General features: G+C 40.8%; 1 protein-coding gene across 6 annotated transcripts in view; it reads left to right on the top strand.

Annotated features, from left to right (window-relative positions):
• PLCE1 (phospholipase C epsilon 1) overlaps nucleotides 1–27081 on the top strand; it is a 315814-nt gene that overhangs the window by 2646 nt on the left and 286087 nt on the right. Inside the window, exon 2 of one of the 6 annotated variants that reach the window (XM_059900487.1) lies at nucleotides 16795–16925. The exons of the other annotated variants lie outside the window; for them this stretch is intronic. The gene's annotated coding sequence lies outside the window, so the exon portion shown is untranslated. The remainder of the gene's footprint in view (nucleotides 1–16794; nucleotides 16926–27081) is intronic. 6 annotated transcript variants of the gene reach the window in all.

Genomic DNA, 27081 nt, shown 5'->3' with positions numbered 1-27081 from the left:
CCTTTCTTCTCTCAGCGTTCTTTGAGAGTTATTTATGTAGATGTTTCATTTTCCCTACTGAAGGAATTAACTGTGGCTTTCTTGGCACAGAGCTTGCACCTAGAAGGCCCTCTAGAAATAGTGTTACGACTTTGTTTCTTCAATACAAATCTCTACTTCGGAAAAGGAGATAATATAACCAAAAGGATTCAGAGAAGAACATAATGTTTACCATTCAAATTGTCCTCCACTTACAGCCCCACAGGGAAAATTTTCCTTATACCTAGGAGCCATGCATAATAATCGTCTTTGGTCCAAGCCTGGGGATCAAGTAAGAGCTGGAGGGACAGTCTTCCAGTCCTTATAGTAACATAAGCTCCTTGGATGTACTCCAAGGTTGACCTGTGTCATTAAAAATTCCATGCTCCAGTGCATTGTGGTGAAGCTAGATTCCGATGAAGGTGGTTGGTTTTCTTTTTCTATTTGCAACTGTTCTTAATCACAGTCTTCCCTGGGCTTTTGTCGTGTGTTTTAAACAATTCATTTGATGTGCAATTGGTTACCTACAAATTTTTAAATGAATAAAGGAAAATTGAAAAGAATTGTGGTTGCTGTGTTCTAAAGCAGAGAGCAGGGAATGTTTGCCCTGCCTGGGCAAGAGGAGATATTTGCAAGGAGCGAGGCTGCTCTGCACATGTGTGTTGGCAGTGCCTGCCTTCCACACACCTGGCTGGCAATCGGCCTGTAGAGGACAACAACTGCTTCAGTCTGGGCTCCTTCTTTCTCTGCCTGGGCTCCCTCTGCTTGCAGGGAGAAGGGGTCCAGGGGAGCACAACAATTTAGAGCTTCGGATTCAGGAGTAGCAGGGAAGACGTGAGAAAAAGCAGTAACTGCTTAGAGTGTGGATTTGTTTGATCAGGTTGCTTTCCTCTGGACACTTGGTTGAGATCTTGGCATTGAGCAAGTGGGAATTTGGTTGGGAGAGGGAAGGCAGGTGGCTGGGGAGCATGGTACTGCTGTAGAAGAGCTGGGAGGTATTGATGGGGGGGGGCTTAGGGAAGCATGTGGCCCAATTATGTGGGGTCCCCAAGAGGAGAGTTGGAGATGGGGAACTGGGGAGTAGAGAAAGAAGAATAATATATCAAAGATGCACTTTGCCATGGGCCAACTATGGGGCCTAGAAAGGAAGAGAAAACTCTCTTCAGCATCATAGGGTCTTCTCTGCTCCCATGGTATAGAACTCAGGCTTGTTTTTATTAATGCTGTGATTCATCTGTATTATGGCTTAAATAGGTTTTCATGAGCCAGATTGGAACCCGGCCCTCTGTCCAGTAGGGTAGCCACAAGCCACATAGGGCTATTTGCATTTAAATTTAAGTTAGTTAGAATTAAATGAAATTAGTCCCATTTCAAGTGATTGTTACATGTTGCTAGTTGCTACCATACTGGACAAGGAAGATATATAACATTTCCATCATCTCAGAAATCTGCCCTGGGATATTGTTCTAAAGGATTAATGACTATTAATCTCCAGTGTACTAATTTCCAAATCGAATTTAGTCATAAATTAGCAATTTCCTGTTCATAGTCCCCTACCAAGTCTATTTAGATGAGAATAATAATAGTAGTTGTTGTTGCTGACACTTATATAGTGCTTACTACGTGCCAGGCAATGTTCTAAGCACTTTACATCTGTTAATTCATTTAATCCTAACAACAACATTAGGTGGTAAATGCCAGAGACCTGTTATCCCTTACCTGCAATTCCAAAATTAAAACAAACAAACAAACAAAATAACAACTCTCGAAACTGTGGTTTTCATAAGTTTGGCTACAAAATTTGGTCATGAGGTTATTATGGTCTTTATTTTTCTCACCTGGTAAGAACATTTATACATTTTTATTTCAGAAACAATGGACATGTTTGCTGCAGATCCCACCTATAGCATTATTTAATATATGGCACATGTACTGTTTTACCATTACGAAAGCTAGAAACCTTCTGATTTTGGATAAGGACATATGGGTCTCCCTTACTATGCCCCTTTTGAAGATGGGAAAACTGAGAAACTAAAAGGTCATGTAACTTGCATGAAGTCAGAGCAAGAAAGTGCCAGGGCCAGGATTCAGTCAGAGCAGGCCGGCTCCAGACTCTGTTCCCTTGACCATTGTGCTTTCCTGAAACAACCTCTGGGCTCATCACCCAAAACAAATGACTGGCCCTTTTTTCGGCTGAGTGAAACCAAATCGCTTTAACTTGGCTCATTAGAAAGTTTCAGATAGGGCTATAGCTAAATTGTTTAGTAGCTGGGGTTCTGAAACTTCCTGGTAGGGTTTCAGAGGATCTGGATCAATCTGGATCTGGGTCTTCTGAGTTGGAAGTCTCTCCAGGGAAGACTGTGAGGTTCTCTCTTCTTCTGGGAGGTTGATTAGAACTGCAGGGCTGGTCTGGGGTCGGGAATGGACTTCTCACTTTCTCTCTCCAACTGGTCCCTTCTTGGCTTTTTGGTCCAAATCTGCACTTGAAGAAACTCTTCAGTAACCCCAGGCTTTCTCCTTTGAGTGTAAGAAGATGTTCTGAAGGCTCCACCATCTGTGTGGACCTTACAGCATGGACTCTGCAGGACCCCTGTGTGCCTGTGTCCCATGAGCATGTGTACCTCTCGTGGCATAGTCTCCAAGGCCCGTAGTGGTCATGGTGACTCCAGTTATAATAGCTTAAGGTGTAGGGACAAGGCACTCTTGGTCAAATACAAGGGCTCTAGAATCAAATTTACCTAGTTTTACATAAGCTTTGCCGTCTACTAGCTGTACAGCCTTAGACAAGAAGTTAACCTTTCTGTAAGATAGTAATTTTACAGGGTTGCTCTAAGACCCAAGTGAGATAATGCACCTAAAGCACTTTGCATAGTGCCAGGCACATAGTCAGTGCTCAAAAAGTTAGCTACTAATATTGTCTTTTCCCTCTGGACCTACCTAAGTCTTGCCAGTATGCAACTTTGGGCTTTGGAAAGACGTGTGGTAGGTTGAATAATGCCAGTCGTCCCCCAAAGTTTTCTAAGTCTTAATCCCTGGAACCGTAAATGTGTTACTTAACATGGAAAAGGAACTTTACAGATGTGATTAAATGAAAGATTTTGAGATGAGGGGTTATCCTGGATTACCTGGGTGGGCTCAGTGTAATCAAGGGGGTCCTTATAAGAGGGAGACAAGAGGATCAGAGTCCCTAGCAGGAGGTAGGGTAATGTAAGGAAGGGGTCAGGAGCCAAGGAATGCAGCCTGCCTCCAGGAGCTGGAAAAGGCAAGAAAACGGATTCTTCCCTAGAGCCTCCAGAAGGAAGTCAGCCCTGCCAACCCATTTTAGACTTCTGGCCTCCAGAACTGTAAGATAACAAATTGTATTGTTCAAGCCACTACATTTGTGGCAATTTGTCACAGCAGCAATAGGGAACTGATAGAGTGTGGAAGAGAAAACAGAAAGTGGTCAGGAGGGAAATGAAAGCTGTCAAAATAAGAGAACAGTAATAGCTAGAATTTAGTTTGAACTTTGCTAGGTACAGTTCTAACTACTTTGTGTGTATTAACCTGTCATCCTCACAACAACCCTCTTACTTTTAGTATCTGCATATCACAGAAGACGAAACTCAGGCACTGAGAAGTTAGGTAACTTGCCCAAGGTTACACAGCCAGTACGGGGTAGAGCTGGGATGTGAATCCACATAGTCTGGGACTCTTAATTGTTACCCACACGACTCCCCAAAGCAGGCATTTCTGTCTGCTAAGGCCGACAGTACCGGCCACTGAGTGGTATGTTACTGTAAAGAAGGAAAAAGCAATTTTTGAATCGGCAAGAAGGAGGGTGATGTAGTCCCCGCACACCAAAAAAAAAAAAAAAAGAAAAAAGAAACATGGGTATCAAAGTACTTGGTAAGCTTTTGCCATTTCTATCTCATATAATATGTGTGGACAGCTTGAAGCTGGAGGACGCTGGTTCTGGGAGCAGTTCCTGTGCTGGCCTCCCTCTCGGGTTCCCACCTCTGTGCCTACAGCAGCCCTGTTCACTCACCACAGACCGCTGGCCCCGGCGCCCTGTTGGCTCCGCTTCCCACCTCTGCCTGTTTATTGGATTTGCCTCATTCCTGACTCTCTGCTCCAGCCCTGAATTCCACCTCCTTCTGGCCCTTCAAATGCTCAAACTTGAGATGACTAGTGTCAGGGCCCAGATGGTGAGGTACCTCTGTGACTGCTGGAGGGCGGCTGGTGGTTATTTCTTCCTTTTCCTTTGGTTTAGCTGGCTGTTGTTGGCTTTCTAGCTGTGTTTCTTTTGTCTCTCAAGCTCATAATTCAGAGTGATACTGATTTTCCAGCTGTGCTCCAGGGGTGTCGGGGCCTCTGTCAGGTGAGGGAGATGCAGGCAGATGAAGATCTCAACCCTTCAACCCGCTTCTGATGAGCAACCCGCTCTTACTCATTTTATTTATGCAGTGAGGTCCTGCCTTAGATTTGGCATGAAAGGGCACTTCTGTTGCTAGAGAGACAGAGAGAAGTTTGAGAAAACCTAAACCCCAAGTCAAGGCACACTATGTATGACCTTTCGCCCAAAGACTTGGATGTGCAGGAAATAGAACTCGCTGTATTTTCTCTAATTGCCTTTTACAAGTTGGGGATCTGGAGCCTGGTTGCTTAGATTTGTTTACCTGGCTCCACTATTTATATGCAATCTGTGTGACCTTGTGCAAAATACTTGTCCTGCTGAGGCCTAAACTAAATGGGTCCTCATTCACTAAATGGGAGAGGTAATAGTAGCACCTAATAAATGAGATCGTTCGTGTAAAGGGCTTAGAACAGCGCCTGATACACAATTAGGATTCAACAAATCCTGGCTCTTAGGCTCATTTTTATTCTGACTGAGTCTCCCAATGGAATGGTGGAAGGAGAATCTAGCATCATCTCTTCACGGGGTTCTGCTCTCCCGTCGTGCTCTCCCCCGGTGCAGCTGGGGATCTTACTCCATTACTCCTCTCTCTGCCTGGTTGCCACTGAAATGTCCATTGTCCCTGACCACAGGTGACTTCAGGTGCAGTGACACAAGGCTGCTTCTCATGGGTGCACGGCCGCACCTCCCCGAGGTCTCTGATGTCTCTCTGCCTCTGCCAGGAAGAGGGTCCCCTCTGCTCTCAGGAGCTGCAGGATGTTTGTTCTTTCCTCCCCTGCCCGCCATCTGTGGGGCCTGGGACGAGAGGGACAGAGTGGCTGTAAGGCAGACTTAATACTCTTGCATCCTTTCCCCTCTACCCTTAAGGCTTAAGAAAACAAAACAAAATAAACATAAACAGGGTGGCTGTGCTTGACTGGGTTATTGGTCAAGCAGTGCTGGCTAGTACCGTTATCTACATAGTGATGGCATTGCTGCTGGCTCCGTTGAGTGATCTGCTGTGTGGTGGCCCCAGTGAAATGTGCTCCGTTTATAAAAATACTGGAACATCTCTTTCAGAAGAGCTGATTACACGTGCACACAAGTTCAGAGCTATAACAAAATGCGGTTAGCATTTATGAATTTTATTGCTTTGTAGGAACAGCTACATTTTAATAATTAAACAGTAATGCTGCTATATTCAGAATTAGGAAAGAGGCAGAAGCAAGGAAAGACTCTGTTTTGATGACTTCATTTTAGGTTTAAACTATATAATATCACTGACTATGGAAAATCCAGAGAATGGAAAAAAAGTCATTGGGAAAAACACATGTGACCAAGTGCATACTAGACACATCTGGGATTAAAATATCATATAACACAGTTTAATTTGGATATCACTGGAGTTAGTTCAAGTTACTGTCATTTCTAAAGAAAGTTTCAATTCATTTGTTATTATTAACAACACGAACTCGGATTTCATTGATGAACATATTTTCACCTATGATCTGTTTGCCTGGAGGAACTGAAGCACTCTCTAATAGTCTGGTTTGTCAATCTCAGGGAGGTGGATAAAATTCACAGAAATTAAATGCGTTTGGCATGAAATTATATTCGTTTTTCCCCCCAAAGGCAGAATGAATTTGGATGACAGGGTAGAGCGTGAGCCTCATTCAGTCTGCAGTTTTGGTAACTGCTGGGGTCTGAGCAAACTCAGATTCACTCCTCTGCAGCTCAGCAGGCTAATTAGTCCCTAACTCAGCCTGGTTGTTCTTTTGTCGTGCCTCCAGCAGGGTCCTAAAATTCACAGTGGGAGGGATTGGTAAAGCTCCAGGCAGTTGTGAAAGAAATATGCTCAATTATTATTTGAATCTGAGAGGATGGCAAGAACTTCTTGAGCTATGTGCAGAAACTACATAAATTTGTAAGAACTCCAAAAAGTGATTCCTGCACCCTCAGTGGAACAGCAGTCAGACAGCCTTGCAGGTTCTCCCGGGGCATCTCTCAGATCTAGGATTTTGACTGACTACCCTTTGCTGACTGAAGGCCTCACCAGTGCCAAGTCATGGGATGGCTGACAACAGGTGAAGTGTGTTCCTGACTCAGGCAGGCAAGCCCATATCAAATTAGTTACAGAGGATCAGAGAGCGTGCTTATTTCTAGCCATGCGGCCTATTTCTAATGAATTATCATTATCTAAGCAGTAAGGTCTAAAATATGTCACTTGTTTAAGTTTTTGGTTTAAAAGTAAAGAATTTTTAGGCAAATACTGTATGTTTTCACTTATATGTGAAATCTAAAAACAGATGAATAAATATAACAAAACAGAAACAGACTCACAGATACAGAGAACAAACTAGTGGCTACCACACGGGGGAGGGGCAGGGGTTGGAGCGAAATAGGTGAAGGGGATTAAGAGGTACAAACTATCAGTTATAAGATAAATAAGTCACAGTTATAAATAAGTTATAAGATAAATAAGTCACAGGGGTGTAATGTACAGCACAGGGACTATAGTCAGTATTTTACAATAACTTTGTATGGTGTATAATCTATAACAATATTGAATCAACTGCGTTGTACATCTGAAACTAACACAATATTGTAAATCAACTATACTTCAATAAAAATTAATTAAAAAAGAATTTTTAATTCGAAACAGTTTTAACAACTAAAATTCTATCTTTTAATTATTAATGCAGACGTTATGCATCTGTTTATGATTTGTTTATTACTTTTTTATTACATGCTGTGTCAGGCAACAGTGAAAATTGAGGGATCCAAATGTTCCCCTCTCATTTTTACTTGTTTTTTTTTGTTTTCTTTTTTTTTTTGGCCACGCCCTGCGGCATGTGAGATCTTAGTTCCCTGAGCAGGGATCAAACCCATGCCCCCTGCAGTGGAAGCGCAGAGTCTTTTTTTAACATCTTTATTGGAGTATAATTGCTTTACAATGGTGTGTTAGTTTCTGCTTTATAACAAAGTGAATCAGCTATACATATACATATGTTCCCATCTCTCCTCCCTCTTACGGCTCCCTCCCACCCTCCCTATCCCACCCCTCTAGGTGGTCACAAAGGACCGAGCTGATCTGCCTGTGCTATGCGGCTGCTTCCCACTAGCTATCTATTTTACATTTGGTAGTGTATATATGTCCATTGCCACTCTCTCACTTTGTCCCAGCTTACCCTTCCCCCTCCCCGTGTCCTCAAGTCCATTTTCTATGTCTGCGTCTTTATTCCTGTCCTGCCCCAAGGTTCTTCATAACCTATTTTTTTTTTTTTAGATTCCATATATATGTGTTAGCATACGGTGTTTGTTTTTCTCTTTCTGACTTACTTCACTCTGTATGACAGACTCCAGGTCCATCCACCTCACTACAATAACTCAGTTTCGTTTCTTTTTATGGCTGAGTAATATTCCATTGTATATATGTGCCACGTTTTCTTTATCCATTCATCTGTCGATGGACACTTAGGTTGGGAAGCGTGGAGTCTTAACCACTGGACTGTCAGGGAGGTCCTCCCCTCTCACTTTTAGAGTTGAAGAAATTGGTCTTCTCAGGGACTCAAAAATTTGACCAAAGCCGCCTGACTGGGGAGCAGCAGAACTGGGAGGTTTGTTTGTTTCAAACAAAATTAAGACCATAGTACAGATACATAACACACAATTTTCAATCCTGCATTCTTTGCCTAACATTCCATCATTAAGATGTTCCCACTCCATTAAAGGTTTCCAAACCTTGATTTCAGTGTTTGGGTCTCATTCTGTCATGTGGTCCTGTGGAGGGGCTTACCCATTTCCCTCTTGTTGGGCATTTAGTTGTTGATCCCCAGTTTTTTCTACTTAAGTAACTCTTCATTGCCTAGATCTGTAATTCTTTCTTTAGCACAGAGTCCTAGAACTGAAATTACTAGGTCAAAGTGAAGAACTTTTTTAAAGGCTTGAAATATGTACTGTCAAAATGCTCTCCAAAAAGGTTGCAACAATTTGCACTTCAACTAATGATGTGCTAGAGTAGTCTTTTTCCAGTGGTATGTCAATAAGAGATACCGGACTTGGTACTTCATAGTTTGAATGTGCGTTTCTTTGATTACTGGAAACAATAAAACATTGATATCTCATCAATGTGCTCTCTCTTGGTTAATTATTTAATCACTTTCTTTGTCCATTTGTCTTTTTTTTTAATTTGAGACGTCTTAATGAATTAAGACTATAACATATCATTGTCATTTGATGCTGTTTTTCTCAACTAGCATTTTTTCCTGATTATAAAATAATACAAGTTAATTTTGGATAATTTGGGAAATAGAGAAAGGCACAATAAAGAAGTCCAATATTTGGTTCATGGCTTTCTAGTTTTTTTTCTTCTGTTTGTTTTTTCCCAAATTGAGATCATGCTTTCACATTTTATAACTTTTCACCTAACTTTGTTAATCATAATTAAGCGAATTACGTTTATCCTACTATGGGATACTCTATATAAATATTAATGAAATATCATATTTTTGAAATGTTTATCATGTTCCTTAATGTACAGAAAATTTTAATTTCCACATGGCCAGAGAGGTCTATGTCCTCCCTAGTGATTACTTCCACAGCTTTTAAATTTGTATTCTTTATCTACTTTCTGTGTTTAACTGTGTTCTTTAGTTTTTTAGGCTTTTAGTTACAATCAACTTTTCATTTGAAGTTAGTTTTTTTTTTTTGTACATATTATGAGTTGAAGACCTAATCTGTTTTCTAAATACTTAATTTTCCTTCAAAATGTATTTATTTCCTCATGTATATATTTATATTCCTTATATAATTTCCTTAAATAATATACTCATTGGATAATCCTAGACAATTCCTAATCTGATTTTGTATATTCTAAAGTCAATTTTAGGCCTAAGATATCTGTTTGTAAATTCTTGAATGAATACCACACTGTTTTAGTTATTTTAGCCTTATAACATATATTAATGTCACACAGAGCAAGCTCTCTCTCATTATAATTATTAAAATTTTCCTTATTTTTCCTTGCTTATTCTTATAAATTAAATTTTGAAGCACTTTGTCAAAATCTCTAACATCTATTGATATCCTGATTGGGATTATAATAAATATATATATTTATTATATATTATAATATATATAATATGTTATATATAATAATATAGATTTATTATATATAATATATTATATACATTGTATATAATTATATTAATATATATTAATTTAGGAGAAATTAATATGTTTACAGTAGTTAGTCTTTCCATACTGGTATGTTTATTAATTTACTCAAATGTTTTTATATCTCTTAGTGAAGTTTTGTAGTAGTCTTCATGTAAATCATATATTTCTTATTTTTTAAATATGTTTTAGGTTTTTATTTAATCAACTTAATTTTTTAGCTGATTCTCCTGAGCTCTCTAGGTAGAGAATTGTATTGTCTGCAAATAATGATTCTTAGTTATCTAACATTGATAACTAAGAAGGAGGATAATAGACCTTTCAGTTTTATTCCTGATTTTAATGGAAATGCTTTTCATATTCACTTGTAAGTATGATGTTGGCTTTTGGTTTAAAATTGTTTAAATCACTTTGCGGAAGGAGTTTTATATTCATAGTTTTGTTTGTTTGTTTGTTTTTAATGAAAGGGAGTTGAATTTATCAAAAGTCAAAAAGGTAATCTTTGAGATGATTGTGTGCCTTTTTTCACATTTGACCTACTGGTTTATTATATCACGTTAACAAGTTTCCCATCATTAAACCATGTTTTCAATCTTGCTGTGGCAGTTTATTATCATTGTGTTAATGAATTCTGTCTATAAGGGAGAGATCAATCTAGAGCCCATTTAGATTTTACTTCGTTGGTTTGTTTTCCTTTTTTAAGTTGACTTTATTTTGGCCAGGGTCATCAAAGACTGATATTAAAATTAGCCTGCTGCTCCTGAGTGTGCATAGATTGAATTCCTGGAGACCGCCTGTGCTTTCCTGAGAGTGACAGGGGCAGCTTCAGATGTGATGAGGAGCTGGAGATACTGTTCCTGGGGAATAGAGTAAGGGAGACGAAGTACAGACGGTAGAGTGGAGAGAGTAAGGGAGAAGAAGGGCAGACGGTAGAGGGGGAGAGAGTAAAGGAGATGAAGTGCAGAAGGTAGAGGGGGAGAGAGTAGGGAGAAATGCAGAAGGTAGAGGGGGAGAGAGTAAGGGAGACGAAGTGCAGAAGGTACAGGGGGAGAGAGTAAGGGAGACGAAGTGCAGACGGTAGAGGGGGAGAGAGTAAGGGAGATGAAGTGCAGACGGTAGAGGGGGAGCAAGTAAGGGAGATGAAGTGCAAACTGTAGAGTGTAGAGAGTAAGGGAGACGAAGTGCAGACGGTAGAAGGAGAGAGAGTAAGGGAGATGAAGTGCAGAGGGTAGAGGGGAGAGAGTAAGGGTAGATTGGTTACTTGGGGCTCTTCCTGTGAAGTGAAAATGTAGTGCCTTTATGTATGTATGTATGTATGTATGTATGTATGTATTTATTAACTGGGACACTCTTGTTTCTTTGCAATCCTCATAAGATAGGCAGAATTGGAACTACCGTTAGAGGATTAGGCACTGTTCCTTACAATTCCAGACACTGAATGTGGACCTCTGTCTCCTTTTCTGGACTGATATGGCATGTTAAGTAGCAAAGCAGCAAACCTGAAATACAAGCTTAGAGTCTAGTAGGAGTCAAATTCAATGTCAAGTCTTAGTTTAGGTGAAAGGTTAAAAAAAAAAAAAGTGTTCCTAAGGCATATAGAAAGGAAGAGAGAAAGCGGTTCCAAAACTTAAAAATATTAAATGGCCAGTACTGTAAGTGTGCATTTGACAGCTATAGGACTGAGAAACTGACCCAAAGATTTAGCTCCTGTGTGGGTGTCTTTGTGGAGAAGTTGCGGAGAATCTGAGCCTAAGATGTAAGGAAGTGGCTGGTCGTTTCTTTGCCTCAGCTTTCTTTATACTCTTGCTACTTCCATGTCGCCCCTCATTCCCTGTCTCCTTGTTTTTTCTACAATTTTGTTTCTTCCCAATTTTACTGTCTCATCCATTCAACATTCATACATTCAGCAGTCCTTCTGAGTCACTCCCATGAGTCAGGCACTATACCTGCTGATGGGGGACACTGGTGAGCAAGATCCCCATGGCTACTGCCCACCTGAGCTTACCTGAGCCAGGTGATGATGCAGGTGAGAATCTGACAATCTCTGTAATTTGTGAAACAAGATGTTACTGTCTACCTTTCTCAGTATTTCAGACATTTGCTTATTTATAGAAGGATAGTATAAAACATCACAAATGAGGAATCATTTATAAATTGTAAAATTAGACAATATTTTGTTAAAGGATCTTGGTTAAAACTCTGTGACTTGACTCATGGGAAAGAGGCTTCTATTGCTGCTACTTGGTGTTTTCTGAAGTAAAACATTTTCATCCTCGTTTCTTCTGTCCTGAAGAAATTTCTTTTCAACTTGAAGAATTCTGGAAGCAAGGGCTCTTGGGAATAGGAGTAGATTAGAAGGCACAAGGAGAGGCAGGGAATGCTCACCTTGACCAGCTCTGTTCAGTGCAGAGGCTCAGGGGGAAGCTTGGGAGAGTGCCCAGGACGTGCTTGCTGTTGTATTGAGGAAGGCATTCAGGTTCATCTGGAGTAACTAGTCCACATAAATGCTTTGCTATTGCTTCATTACGCTTTTTGAAACTGAGTACTATTGGTTGGTTCTGTAAAGAGGATGTTGACTGCATTCCTAATGTTATACCCAGGATTTGCCATCAAAGATCTTTCAGTCCAGTCAGGGAGACAGGGCACAAATACCTGAAATTTTCAATATCCTTACCAAGAAATGGCTGAGTCCCTGGCCAGCTGTTAAACGGCTTGAGTCTAGGAGAGGGAGCTCTGGGCCGGAGTTTTCTGGAGCAGAGCGAGGGCTTGGAGGAAGCTGGGTGTGGCTTGATGGAAAGGATGGAAAGTTGTTCTGCTTGGGAAGAGGAGAAGCCATCCTCAGAAAGCTGTTCATGGGAGTGCATTAGTCGGCCAGGTGAGCAGCATCTCCTTTGAGGTCTTCCTTTTCCTTGTTTGCCCCAGGTACATACTGTGGATCCTTAGAGTAAATCCATCTGCATGAGTTGTTTCATCAATGATTCCAGATCCTTCCATGGTCCATGCCTCACTCCTGAGCTCCAGACCTGCATATCCAGCTGCCTGTGAGACATCTCCTCAAAACTCATGTCTCAAATTAAACTCAATCTTTTCCCAAACCTGTTTCTCCCGTGTTCCCCATCACAGTGAATAGAACCTTTGTAGACTCACTTACCAAGCCCGGAAACCTCAGCCCTCTGAGACTACCCCGTCTGAACTTCGTCCTCCCAGTATTCGCCTCACTCTGCTACCTTCTATTTCTGTGTCTGCCTTTCCCAGTAAAACATACGCTCCATGAACCCAGGGGCATAGTTCACTTCTGTGATCTCCATCCGCAGCACAATATTGAGCCTGTGACAAATGTGCTCCATAAATACATGTTCATTGACTGTATGAATTGAACTTCCTGTCCATTCTACCTCCTAAGTATCTCTCTAGTCAGGCAGACCCCAGTTTGAAATCCAGCTTTGCTGTTTACTATCTGGGTAACCTTAATGAAGCTATTTTTTAAAATTTTATTTTGAGTTAATTTTTAATTTACAGATTAGGCTATTTTTAATCTATGCATCAGCTTCTGAATCTGTAAAATGGACATAATTATGGTACCTACCTCATAGGTTTGGCACAGATTAAATGAAATAAAGCATGTAAAACATTACTGTGTTTGACATATGGTATAGTCTTTACTGTTACAAAGGTAGGTTTGAAGCTAGAATGTGAAAGTCCCTTGATGCAGATTAAGAAGTGTGTGCTGTATCTCTTAGAAGGCAAGGATTCATGAAAAGTTCCAACTGTGTGGTAGAAAAACCATGAACTGTGGAACCAACACAAACTTGTGGTACAAATCAAAACTACCACTTAATAGCTATAGGCTTTTAACAAGTTACCTAATGATTCTCAACTTCAGTTTTACACCTCTAAATTAAGATAACAGTACTTGCTACCCAGAATTATTGTAAGGTATAAATGAGATGGTATATGAAAAGTATCTGACACTAATTTTTTTTTGAAGTTACTTTCTTTCCTCCAGTGATAAGCTCTGGGTTCCCTGGGAAAGAGATCTATAGTCCAGAGGCTTCTTTGGTTCAGCCCAGTTTAACATTTTTGTCAGATACTTGGATGAAGGCAAAAAGCCTTATTTCCCAAATCTGCAGATGACTCAAAGTTGGGAAAATAGCTAATACAATAGGGTGATGGAATGGAGGCTCAAAATGACCTCAACAGTCTGGAATGTTGGGCCTTCACCAAGTGGGAAGTTGGGCATCTAGCAGAAGGATCAAAGCAGTCAGTCAGGGGCAAGGAGACCATTTATTTATTTATTTATAAATTTTTATTATAGTTGATTTACAATGTTGTGTTAGTTTCAGGTGTACAGTAAAGTGAATCAGTTATACATATACATATATCCACTTTTTTTTTAGATTCATTTCCCATATAGGTCATTACAGAATATTGAGTAGAGTTCCCTGTGCTGTACAGTAGGTCCTTATTAGTTATCTATTTTATATATAGTAGTGTGTATATATCAGTCCCAGTCTCCCAATTTATAAGGAGACCATTTAGAAGACGATTCCACTAGTCCAGGTGATGGATGGAAAGGGTCTGACCTGGGGTGGTGTCAGTGGCTAACAGCTGGGAAAAAATTTTTAGAAAAATCACCAGAATAGGACAGATAACTAGGTGGGTGTGTGGATTAAGAGGACTAGTGATAACTGGGAAGTTTCCTTTCTGAGTTCCTGGGAAGAAGGAGGTGCCGGTTAAGAGGAAGGAAGAAGTTAGGCAGAAGAATTGAATTAGGGAGAGAAGGGAGGACAGGAGTCTGGTTTTGTACATGGGGTGTTGGCTGTATCCAACAGGAAGTTGGAAAGTCAGGACTGTAGCTCGTGGGAGTGGCTGTGTCTGGAAAGAGGCATTTGGGAGTCATCCACATAGAGGTGATAGTTGAAGCCATGAGTGGGAGGGGATGGGATGGCCAAGGAGTGGCCAGTGCTATTCAGAATCATTAGCATTGTTGGCTCTAACTAGAGATAAGCAAGGTAAACAATCCCTTGCCCAAGTGGGAGCTAGTTCTACTGCCTTCCACAGGCTCTTTAATGCATTAAAACAAACTTTCACAGGATGAAAAATCTCATATAATAATTTAAGACTTTCAAAGAATTATATTTTTGATTTATTTTTAATTACACAATACGTGAATACATTCTTGGTTGTAAAGAATGTAAACACTCCCGATAAAGTAAAAGCCCCCATAATTCCTCTCCAGTTCTCCTTTTTCTTTTTCAGAAGTAATCACTGTTCCTAGTTGGACAGGTGCTCTTACAAACGTTTCTCTATGCATTTATACAGTTGTACACACACATACACATAAAGATATACTTTTGTTTTTGTGTGTGTGGTTTTGTTTTGTATTATATAAGTGATCTCCTAACGTGTTTGGTTCTTCAGTTTCTTTTTATCTTAAAAAATGAAACAATATACTCTGGAACTCTTTCTAGGTAAATGTATCTAAGTCATAAAAACAAAAACAACAATATCTGTTTTCCTGGGTATGAATGTGCTATGTTTTATTTAATCATTCCCTTACTGATGCACTATATCTTTTTTTTTTAAACATCTTTATTGGAGTATAATTGCTTTACAATGGTGTGTTAGTTTCTGCTTTATAACAAAGTGAATCAGCTATACATATACATATATCCCCATATCTCCTCCCTCTTGCATCTCCCTCCCTCCCACCCTCCCTATCCCACCCCTCTAGGTGGTCACAAAGCACCGAGCTGATCTCCCTGTGCTATGCGGCTGCTTTCCACTAGCTATTGGTTTTACATTTGGTAGTGTGTGTATGTCCATGCCACTCTCTCACTTTGTCCCAGCTTACCCTTCCCCCTCCCCGTGTCCTCAAGTCCATTCTTTAGTAGGCACTATATCTTGTTTCCAACTTTTGCATCTGACCATTCTACAGATATTTACTGCTTGCAATGTGTAGGAGACTGCCCAGCAGAAACTGGGATACGCTGGCAATAGTAAGCCAGGAGTTGGCAGGCTATCAGGGGCAAGGAGAAGCATGTAAGGAAGAGGACAGGCAAAAAATACTGCTTCCTAAAGTTGCCACATGCTGTGGTGCCTTAAAGGAAGGAGACCTTATTTCGTTGTGGGGATGCAGAAGTAGATAAGAGAGGCTGAGCTCTTTGTCTGGGTTTTGCAGGATAGAAACACAGATGGATGATTGAGGTGTAGTCTATTGCCCCTTGGTGCTCCAGTCCCACCATCCCCCAAGGGATCAACTACTAATATGCTGTTGACCTTATGGCAGGGAATTTCTGTCTCAGGCTCAGGCGCTTGCTGTGTTCAACCTTGCCAGGATCCTCTCTGCCTTAAGCTGGAGGAGCTGGAAGTAGTGTGGAGAAAGGGAAAAGGTGAGTGTATGCTAATGAGGTGGGGACTTTCACCTCTATCCCCAGGTCCAAGCCAAAGTTGGAGTGATTGATTTGGGGAAGGGTGGGTTGGGTTTGAGAATATTTTTCTTTTTACAAATATCATCAAAATGAATATACAAAGTTTTTAATTCTCACTGGGAGCCCCTGAAAATATATCCCCCAGTGAGACACTGGTACGTTTTTCCCTTTTTTCTTGAATGCATGAGATTTCTTGAGTGTAAGGATCACTGGGGAAGGAAAGGAAGGGGGAACACTTTCCTTTACCTGCTTTATCACAACACAGCCATTCTCTCTCTCTCTCTCTCTCCCACCCATCCCTTCTCTCTCTGGTTTTCCTGTCTTTGATGCTCTCTCTGAATCACATCACTTCTCGTGAGCAAATTTGGGCCATATGCATTTTATGCAAAATACCAGGGCCCTAATTTTCCTTCTCTTCCTTTCTGCTGCCTTTACTCAGGGCTCAGAGGAGATTCCACTTTGGCTCAAATCAAATGCAGGGAGTCACACTGGTTCTTCTTTCCCCTCTTCCCTCTGTTTAGCCCTGACAGCAGCTGCGAAGCTCTGCCAGGCTGTTAGGAAGCTGCACCGTCCCTGGGCGAGACATCCGAGAGCAGGGCTCCACAGGCAACCCTGAATCAACGACATAGGCAGCCTAAGTCCTCCAGCACGGGCGACCATTCTGGCTGGGAAAAAATTTCCCTCGGAATCTCTCTCCAGTTCTCCAAGCCTAGCCCCTCCCAACTCAAGCCCTCCCTGCTTGCAATGCAGCGAAGTCTGGTTGATTTTTTGCATTTCGCCTTTTTCTACTCCCAGCCAAGCCAGACCGGCCCTCTGGGCTGCTGGCCCAATGAGCAAGTTCATCTCTACCAGGCCTCCAAGGGCGTGTGTCTGAAACAGCTTTGATCTGCTGCCTGTGGGAGAGTGGCCGCCACCCACCTTTCCAGGTACATCCCGCAGCCCCTTTGCCCCCACTTGTTCCCTGGCACACCAGACACTCCAGCAATAAACACCCAATGCATTTACTACTTGGAGCTCCCTAAACACAACACACGGTCTCTCCATTCTGTGCCTCACCTTGGGCTGCCTACTCTTCCCCATCCCTCTTTCCTCTGTCCTTTAAATTCAGTTTAGGTGTCAGTCACTCTACAAAGCCTTCCCTGACTCCCCCCATATGCCAGATTCACCTCATTGACTTTGAGTTTTCAATTCAGTATCTGTGTCCCCGACTCCCTTGTGATAGTCTCTGTCACCCCCTCTGTCTCTAGGGCTGAGCCCAGGATCTGGAATATGCTGGACACTGAGTTCAGCCTTGTTGAACCCCACTGACTTAGGTCAGGGAGCATCTTTGTGGTTCTTCTTCTAGGTTTGCCCTCCTGGCAGATCACTGCCTTCCTAAGTAGCATCTTGTTATTTGAGCCCCACTAGTGAGAAAACTCACCGAGAGGCCTAGCCTTGTAATAAATAATTGGGTTGCATCGTGTTTGGATGGTCTGCAGGGTGGAGCGTCATCATTTTTAGATTCCAGAGAAGTCTCTGTCTAGGAGGAGCGGAGAAGAGAGGGGGGCACCTACTGTGCAGGGTCGTGGAGGAGACCCCTTGAGGTGCTCAGGGCTTCATGAGCTGCCTTCCCTCCTACCCCAATGCGTGATAGCCCCACCTTGTGTGGAGTCTTTCCTTCTAAAGCACCTTGGCACACCTGATCTCATTTGACCTTTCCTACACATCACCTTGGGAGGTAGAAGGAACAGATTATACACAGTGAAACAAATAAGCCTGATTCATCTATTTATTCTACAAATATTCATTGAGTTCCTATTATATCTCCAGCAAGAGAATATGGCAGTGAACAAAACCAGCACATTCCCAGCTGTCAGGAAGTTCTGGTTCTAATCAGGCAATGCCAACAAGTAACCAGTGTACAAATAATAAGTAGTAAATAGAATATCCAGTGATGGTAAACGCTCAGAAGACAATCAGGCAGGGTAGTATTACAGAAAGTGATGAGTGGGAGGGGAGGAGGGGCTGCTTTAGGGCAGGCAAAGCCTTTCTGAGGAAATGGCATCTGAGCTGAAATCTGAAAGGTGAGAAGGAACGGGCCAGGTGACGCCCGAGGGAGGTAGGGTGACATGCTGAGGGTCCCAGGGTGGAGCTGGCCCTGGAGCCCTGAAGCAGGCTCTTTCCCCAATGTCCCTTGAGCTCCTCTCTTCCCTCTTTACTCTGTCCAGGGACACTCATGAGTATGTCTGGGACAGACTGCAGGCGGGCAGGGGATGAGGTGTGCTTAAGAGTGCTGGGAACTGTCTCCTGGGCTTTGAGTGTCACAGCCAGCCCGAAGCTGGGGAGGGGCCACCCGAGGGCCAACTTTCTCCACCTTTTACTCTCAGTTGTCCCTTTCCCAAGGGATCCATCCCTCAGGAGTATACCTCACCTCTTTCCACATCAGCAGTAAAGGGTGTCAGAGGCACCTTCTACAAGACAGCTGAGAGTTGGGTATCCTGCCATTCTTTTTATTGTGGTAAAATATAACATGAGATTTACCGTTTTAACCATTTTTAAGTTTGCAGTTCAGTGGCATTAAGTATATCCACGTTGTAGTGCCGCCATCACTACCATCCGTCTCTAGAACTATTTCATCATCCCAAGCTGACACTCTGTACCTATTCAACAGTAACTCCTGCCACTTTTTAAAAAGCCCTGATGGACTCACAGACATAGAAAACAAATTTATGGTTACCAAAGGGGAAAGGTTGGGGGGAGGGATAAATTAGGAGTTTGGGATTAAAATATACACACTGCTGTATATAAAATAGATAATCAACAAGGACCCACTGTGTAGCACAGGGAACTCTACTCAATATTCTGTAGTAACCTATATGGGAAAAGAATCTGAAAAAGAATAGATATATGTATATATATAACTGATTCACTTTGCTGTTCACCTCTACAGCATTGCTGTACACTTTGCTGTACACCTGTACAGCATTTACAACATTGTAAATCAACTATGCTCTAATACAAAATAAAAAATTTTTAAAAATTTTTTTAGTTAAAAAAATTTTTTTAAAAAGCCCTGATGGATCATGGGTAATGAGGAAACAAATACCATTTTCCAAAAGCCTCTCCCCTGATGGGTTTATTCTCCTAGTGTTTAAAACCATATCTCTCAGTGTAGTCTGAACACAGCTGGCGCCAGAATCACTTGGTTGGGGGGGAGTGCCTGTTAAAATGCAAATCTCCCCCTCCTTCCTGAACCAGAATCTCTTGACCAGCACCCAAGCAAGCGTGTTTTTACCAAGTCCCCTGCGTGATTCTGATGCCGATGAAAATGTGAGAATTACTGGTTTCAGCCTCATGGGAAGAACATGTGAGGAAGAATATTCGCCAGGGCAGAAAAAGCTTGCTATGGGGAAGTAGCTGTGTGGATTTGAATACTTCACCAGTGGCTAACTGAATAACTCTGGGCAAGTTGCTTAATCTCTCTAAACTTCAGTTTTCTTTTCTCTAAACTGGAAATTGTGGTCGTAGCATGTACCTCACCGCAGTTGCTGTGAAGACTGAATAAGATTATACACAAGGCGCTGAGATTGGTGCCTTGTGTGGAAGATCTCAGGTCTTGATGTGGCATAAGCGTGGTGAGGTGACCCAAGTAAAGTAGTTATGTTTTCTTAAGGATATATATGTATATATATATATATATATATATATATATATATATATACACCCTGCAGCAATTGAGAGGGTAGAATGTTTTTCCTGAAAGATCCTTTCAGAGATGGGATTCATTTGGAGAAGTTCCTGAGAGGAATGGTTAGGTGATTAGTAGTGATGCATGTAGTACATAGCTGAGGGAAATAATAAAGAAAATGAGGCTCTGGTGCCTGTCCCGGATACCTACCACCACCCCACTCGGGAACAAGGGCAGTTAAGTTTGTCTACAGAATGGATGGTTCTGGATGGTTGGTGCAGCAACAGTTTGAGAGTGAGACTCAGAGTCACTGTTCAGAAAAGCTTCCTGAATGGAATGTGGCTCTGCAGAAAGGAAGGTAGGGGTTCTCGGGAGTAGTGAGCAAGACACAGAAAGTCAGGTGAAAGGCAGGTTCAGGGATTTCCCAGGTGGCGCAGTGGTTAAGAATCCTCCTGCCAAATGCAGGGGACACGGGTTCAAGCCCTGGTCCGGGAAGATCCCATATGCCGCAGAGCAGCTAAGCCCGTGCGCCACAACTATGAGCCTGCGCTTTAGAGCCTGCGAGCCACAGCTACTGAGCCCGCCAGCCACAACTAATGAAGCTCGTGCTCCTAGAGCCCACGCTCTGCAACAAGAGGAGCCACCGCAATGAGAAGCCCATGCACCACAACGAAGAGTAGCCCCCACTCGCTGCAACTAGAGAAAGTCCGTGCGCAGCAATGAAGACCCAATGCAGCCAAAAATAAGTAAATAAATACATTAATTAATTAATTAAAAAAAAAAAAGAAAGGCAGGTTCAGGGAACAGGAGCTAGACCGCCCTGGCTGAGGTGGGTGTCAAATTGGTGAACTGGAAAGGCTAGTTTTGATCAGATCACCCTCAAACCTGGCTCCGTTTGGCCTAGTTTAATATCATGTCACTTAAACCTAGCAAATATCCCTTTAATAAATTTCAATTAGACCTGGTAGTTTTATGGGCCATCTGTACTCAGTTCCTGGCATAGCATCTGGCACACAGTAGGTGTTCAGAAAATATTTGTTGAATAAGTGAATGGATGAATCCTACCCTTTGGTTGGCCAGCCCTTGGAAGAAAGATTGAGCAATCTGGAAGTTGTACTCCAAGAATGGGGCAGTGTTTACAAATATATCAAACAGGTGAGATGATGCATGATTTCAGGGAGGCACAGCATGTGATTTTTCCTGATCTTCTCCTTTTTATAATAAGATTTAGAATGTTGGGAAAGAGATTGCTAATGTTTATATAGATTTCATTATGTCCCAAAGTTATTCTTTTAGACAATATAATATTAAACAAGAGAAGCGGGATAAAAATGGTATAAACAGTATAATTTCAGTTCCATGAAAGATCTGTGTTCATGGGGGAAAAACTGGAAAGAAGTTATAACAAAATTAGGACTTACTTAATGATCTTACCTTACTTTTCTACTTTATACTTAACCAGACTTTTTCCAAATTTTCTACAGTAAATGTGTATTACTTTTATAATTGGAAAAATATAACGTGTTATTTGTTCATTAATATAGAAAGTGGTACAACATTCTTGCCAAAGCCTGCTTTGTTTTTTTATCCCTGGCATTCATCATAAAAATCATAACTGATACTTGAAATAATGACATAATGATAACAAAAATGAACTACACCTTACCAGGTATGGTACTACCTGTGTCATGTGACACAGTTGATCTACTGAGGAGCCCACACCATCCAGATACTGAGATTGGCCGTGTCAGGGCTCCTTGCCTCCACCTGCACATCCCTCAGCCTCCCTGAATGCCCACCCCACTCCCCTTCCACCCTTGTCAGAGGCTCAGGAATGGCCGGAAGGCTGGTAGTGCAGGTCAGAGCAGCCCTGCTTGCTTTGGATTGTGGACTCAGCAAACAGCTCTGTACTTTGGGTTACACTGCTCTGAAAAATAGCAAAAGTGCCAAGGTATTGTCCTATAGATTAAACAAATTAAAAACAAACAACAACAACAAAAAAACAAGAGCAGCAGAACCCAGAAAACTTGTTCACTTCATTTTTTTTCAATCAGGCAAAAAGTATGAATAATATTGCTTCTCCCTTTTGGATGATGACTTCTCAGTAGTAAATCAGAGGCACAGCTAAAGTGAACTTTGAGTTTTAATGAGGTGTTCTATTTGCAGTTTTAACTCTACTGAAAACCAGCGCCATTAGAATGATATCAACTGTTTGAGTCAGTTGTTGGCTTGGGCTTCCACCCAGAATTTGATGTCATTGGTGAGCAGCCATGAGGAACAGGAATAATTTTGAAGTTTGTTGACCAGAGGACCTCTGAAGACTTTCACTGGTGCTGGTGTTAAATATAATGCAAATATAAAAATGAAAATGGCCATCCTATGCATTAAGTATGTGGATTTAAAAGCGCTTTCCATCTGCTAGGGCTTTGTGGGGGAACGTCTGTGGAACTGGAGAGTTATTGTGTCTGGAAAATGTTTTACTCAGTGTGATGATGAAATAGTAGGCTAGGTATCAGGTGCAACGGACCCCAGGAGTGAGGGAGAGCAAGAAGCACAGCCACGAAGAAAAGAGTTTGTAGGAGTTGAATCATATCTTATTTTGATTAAATCAGGATCGTTTTACTGAGAGGCTGTAATGTGAGAATGTGTTAGGTAGTAGAAGAGTCCTATTATGTTTATCTCATTCAGAGTGAGTTTGTTTTCATCACATGTATTTTTAATTCTTTGGAAAGACAATTACATTAATTGAGGAATGACTTGTAGAATACCAGTTTGAAAAAAACATTTAGCGAATGGGTGTGTTGATGTTGCCTAACTATCAGTTAATTAAAAATTGTTTGTAACATGAGCTCTAGGTACCCCAGCTAAATGGTGGCAGTTGGCTGCTTGGGGAAGCCCATTATATTTTTGATGCATCAGTTGGGTAAAGCAAGACCTTCAGGGAAGTGGCTCCGGGTCCTTCCCACTCTCCTCTTCCTCTTCATTGCACGGCTTCCAAAAATGTGCTGCCTTGACCTGGTATGAGAACTTCCAACCCCAGGATGAATTGTCCAGGATGGTTCTACTGCTTCTGCTGCAGTTAGGCTTAGCAAGGGCACAGTAGCCTCCATGTGCCAGCCAACCCATGACTTTCCATCCCATCTCCAAGACAACACTCCTTCTCCCTCTCTCCTCCGTTTTCTCCCTGGCCTCGCTTCCCAGGTCAGAGTCCTCTTTTAAAGACTGACATTTTCTAGGAATTCTTCACTTGTGACTTGAGTTCATTCTGAATTCTGCCATCTGTATCTTCATTTTTTATCTGGTGCACAATTAGTACACACTGTTGAGTGATCCCCCCACTTTTTAACTGGCTGGACTGTACTATTCAGTATTTCATGATAATAGCTCATATCCTAAGTTTTTTCCTTGTAGCTCTATAATAACAAAGGCATTGGCTGTGCCTTTCTCTTTCTGTGAAGTCATGTACTACCTTGCACGTGTGCTAAGCACCCAGTAAACTTGTACAACTTAAAGAATCATTTAGCCGCATGCACTGGCTGAGTTAAGGAAAATCATCTCATGCTAACATACAAATAATATTCTACACAAAGCAGTAAGTGAGCAAATATTTATTGAGCCTCTATTATTATAGTCCTCAGAGGTGGTTTACAGGAAAATAGACATGGTCCTACATCAGGAAGTTAAATGTGAAGACTCTGGAGAAGTTTTTATAATGATAAGAATAAAAGGTACTATTTTTTGAGGGATTTCTACTTCATAGGATTATTGTGAGTATTACATGAGAAACTTTTACTCCCCCGCCCCACCACCCTTTTTACAGATATAGAAACTAAGCCTCAGCAAGGTCAAATGGAGACAAACTCAGATTGAATGTTTCCACTATCCTGGTGCTCTCTCAGCATCACATTGTACAGTTGAACAAGCTGTTCAGTGCTCAGAGGTGCCTGGCTGAGAGTCAAAGTGGGAATGAAATGAGCCCTGTGGTCCACTTGAAAAGCTGATGTGGGGTAATGTATACTGTTGAATGAGTATATACCTGGGTAGCTACCACCCCAATCAAGATATAGAGCATTTCCACCATCCTCAGAAAGTGCCTTTGTGCCATTTTATAGTCTTTCCACTCCTTCCCACCCTGCCACCAACCCCCAGTGACCACTCATCTGATTCTCCTGAATACCATAATTTTGCATGTTTTCTAACAGCACTGTCCTACCGAACTTTATGCAGGATGGAAATGTTCTCTATATCTGTGCTGTCCTGTACAGTTGCCACCAGTCACATATGACTATTGAAATGTGGCACTTGAAATGTGGCAGCTGAGAAACTGAATTTTTAATTCCACTTAATTTAAATTAATTTTTTACTTACACTTAAATAGCCACATGTGGCTAGTGGCTACTATATTGGACAGCATTGGTCTAGAACTTCAAATAAATGGAATCAGTCAGCGTCTGGCTTCTTTCATACAACCTAATATTTTTGAGATTTATGTTTTGAATCTCAAAATCTTGAGATTATGTTTGTTACAACATCAGAAGATCATTTTTTAAAATTGCTGAGCAGTATTCTATTCTATGAACAGATCTCAGGTTGTTTATCTGTTAATAGACTTTTGGGTTGTTCCCAGTTTGAGGCTATTATGAATAAAGCTGCTATAAACATTTGCATACAAGTCTGTTTGTGAATGCATGCTTTTATTGTTCTTCTATGAGTGGAATTTGGAAGTCATATGGTAAATGAATATTTAACTTTATAAGAAAACGCCAAATCGTTTTCCAAAATGGCTGTACCATTTTATATTCCCACCACAATATTCCAGTTGCTCCACATTCTTACCAACTTTGGTATGGTCAATTTTTTTAATTTCAGCCATCCTAGTGGGCATAAAGTGCTATCTCATTGAGAGTTTAATTGGTATTTCCCTGATGACTGATGATGTTGAACATCTTTTCATGTGCTTGTATTTCTTCTTTTGAAAAGAGATTATTCAAATCTTTGCCCATTTTTAAAGATTGTCTTGTCTTTTTATTATTGAGTTGTAGGAGATCTTTATGTATTCTGGATGCAGAGCTCTTGTTAGATATTTATATTACAAATATTTTCTACCATATTATGGCTTGCCTTTTGAAGAGCAGATATTTTTAATTGTGATACAGCTCACATTATCAATTGTTTTTCTTTTGTGGTTGTACTTTTGTGTTCAGTCTAAGAAATTTCTGCTTATTCCAGTGGTTATAAAGATTTTCTCCTATGCTTTCTTTTAGAAAGTTTATAATTTTAGCATTTATATTTAGGACTGTCATCCATTTTGGGTTAACTTTTGTGTATGGTATGAAGAAGGGATTGAGGTTCACTTTTTTTTTCCATACAGAAATGTTGCTGATCTGTCACAATTTGTTAATAGGCTGTTCCCGTTATATTATCTGGTGGAGTGTCTGTTCAAGTCTTTTGCCCATTTTTAAAAATTGGCTTATCTGGTTATTATTGAGTTATAAGAGTTTTTAATATATATTCTGGATACAAGAACTTTTCAGATATATATATTGTGACTATTTTCTCCCAATCTGTGACTTGCCTTTCTGTTTCTTAATGGTATTTTTTTTTTGAAGAGTGGAAGTTTTAAATTTTGATTAACTCCATTTTACCATTTTTTCCCTTTTATGGTTAGTGCTTTTCGTGTTCTAAGAAATGTGTCCGTATCCCAAGGTCATAAAGATTTCTCCTGTTTTCTTCTAGAAGTTTTATAGTTTTAGATTTTATGTTTAGCACAGTAAATCATTCTGAATTAATTGTTGTGTATTGTGATGTAGGGGTTGATGTTCACTGTTTTTCTATTTGGATCCAGGACCATTTATTGACTGTCCTTTCCCCATTGAATTACCTTTGCACCTTTGTTGAAAAGCCAATTGACTAAATGTGTTGTTCTATTTCTAGACTCTATTCTATTCCATTGACCTAAATTTCTATCCTTATGCTGATAGCACACCATCAAGTTTACTGTAGCTTTGTAGAAGTCTTGAAAATAGGTTGTGTAAGTCCTCCAATTTGTTCTCCCCTTAAAAATTATTTTGGTTACTCTAGGTTTTTTGAATTTTCCATGAATTTGCAAAATTCTTTCAATACTTGAAAATCAATTAGTATAGTTAACCATGTTAACTTTTTTTTTTTTACATCTTTTTTGGAGTATAATTGCTTTACAATGTTTATATAATTATAATTGCTGTACAAGTTTCTGCTGTATAACAAAGTGAATCAGCTATATGTATACATATATCCCCATATCCCCTCCCTCTTGTGCCTCCCTCCCACCCTCCCTATCCCACCCCTCTAGGTGGTCACAAAGCACGGAGCTGATGTCCCTGTGCTATGCAGCTGCTTCCCACTGGCTATCTATTTTACATTTGGTAATGAATATATGTCAATGCTACTCTCTCACTTTTTAAGGAACCTCCATACTGTTCTCCATAGTGGCTGTATCAATTTACATTCCCACCAACAGTGCAAGGGGGTTCCCTTTTCTCCACACGTTCTCTGGCATTGATTGTTTGTAGATTTTTTGATGATGGCCATTCTGACTGGTGAGAGGTGATACCTCATTGTGGTTTTGATTTGCATTTCTCTAATGATTAGTGATGTTGAGCATCCTTTAAAGTGGGGTTTATCCCAGGAATGCAAGGATTCTTCAATATATGCAAATCAATCCATGTGATACACCATATTAACAAACTGAAGGATAAAAACCGTATGATAATCTCAACAGACGCAGAAAAAGCTTTCGACAAAATTCAACAACAACTTAATGATAAAAACTTTCAAGGAAGTGGGCACAGAGGGAACTACCTCAACATAATAAAGGCCATATATGACAAACCCACAGCCAACATCGCTCTTAATGGTGAAAAACTGAAACCATTTCCTCTAAGATCAGGAACAAGACAAGGTTGCCCACTCTCACCACTGTTATTCAACATAGTTTTGGAAGTTTTAGCCACAGCAATCAGGGAAGAAAAAGAAAGAAAAGGAATCCAAATTGGAAAAGAAGTAAAACTGTCACTTTGCAGATGACATGATACTATACATAGAGAATCCTAAAGATGCTAGCAGAAAACTACTAGAGCTAATCAATGAATTTGGTAAAGTAGCAGGATACAAAATTAATGCACAGAAATCGCTTACATTCCTATACCATGTTAACTTATTAGAGGAGAAAAATTATACAGTTATCTCAATAAATGCAGAAAAAGCATTGGGCAAAACTCATTTGTGATAAAAATTCCAGCAAACTAGGAATACAAAGAAACATGCTCAGTTTAACAAAGGGCATTTATGAGACACCTACACCTAACATCCTATTAAGTAATCATGTATAGAATACTCTTTAAGACTGAGAACATGGCAAGGATATGCACTCTTTA

This window comes from Balaenoptera ricei, chromosome 16 (genome assembly GCF_028023285.1).
Source record: "Balaenoptera ricei isolate mBalRic1 chromosome 16, mBalRic1.hap2, whole genome shotgun sequence".
Lineage (NCBI taxonomy): Eukaryota > Metazoa > Chordata > Mammalia > Artiodactyla > Balaenopteridae > Balaenoptera > Balaenoptera ricei.
Note: the sequence above shows the minus strand (reverse complement) of the source record. Positions and strands in the feature narration are given on the sequence as shown.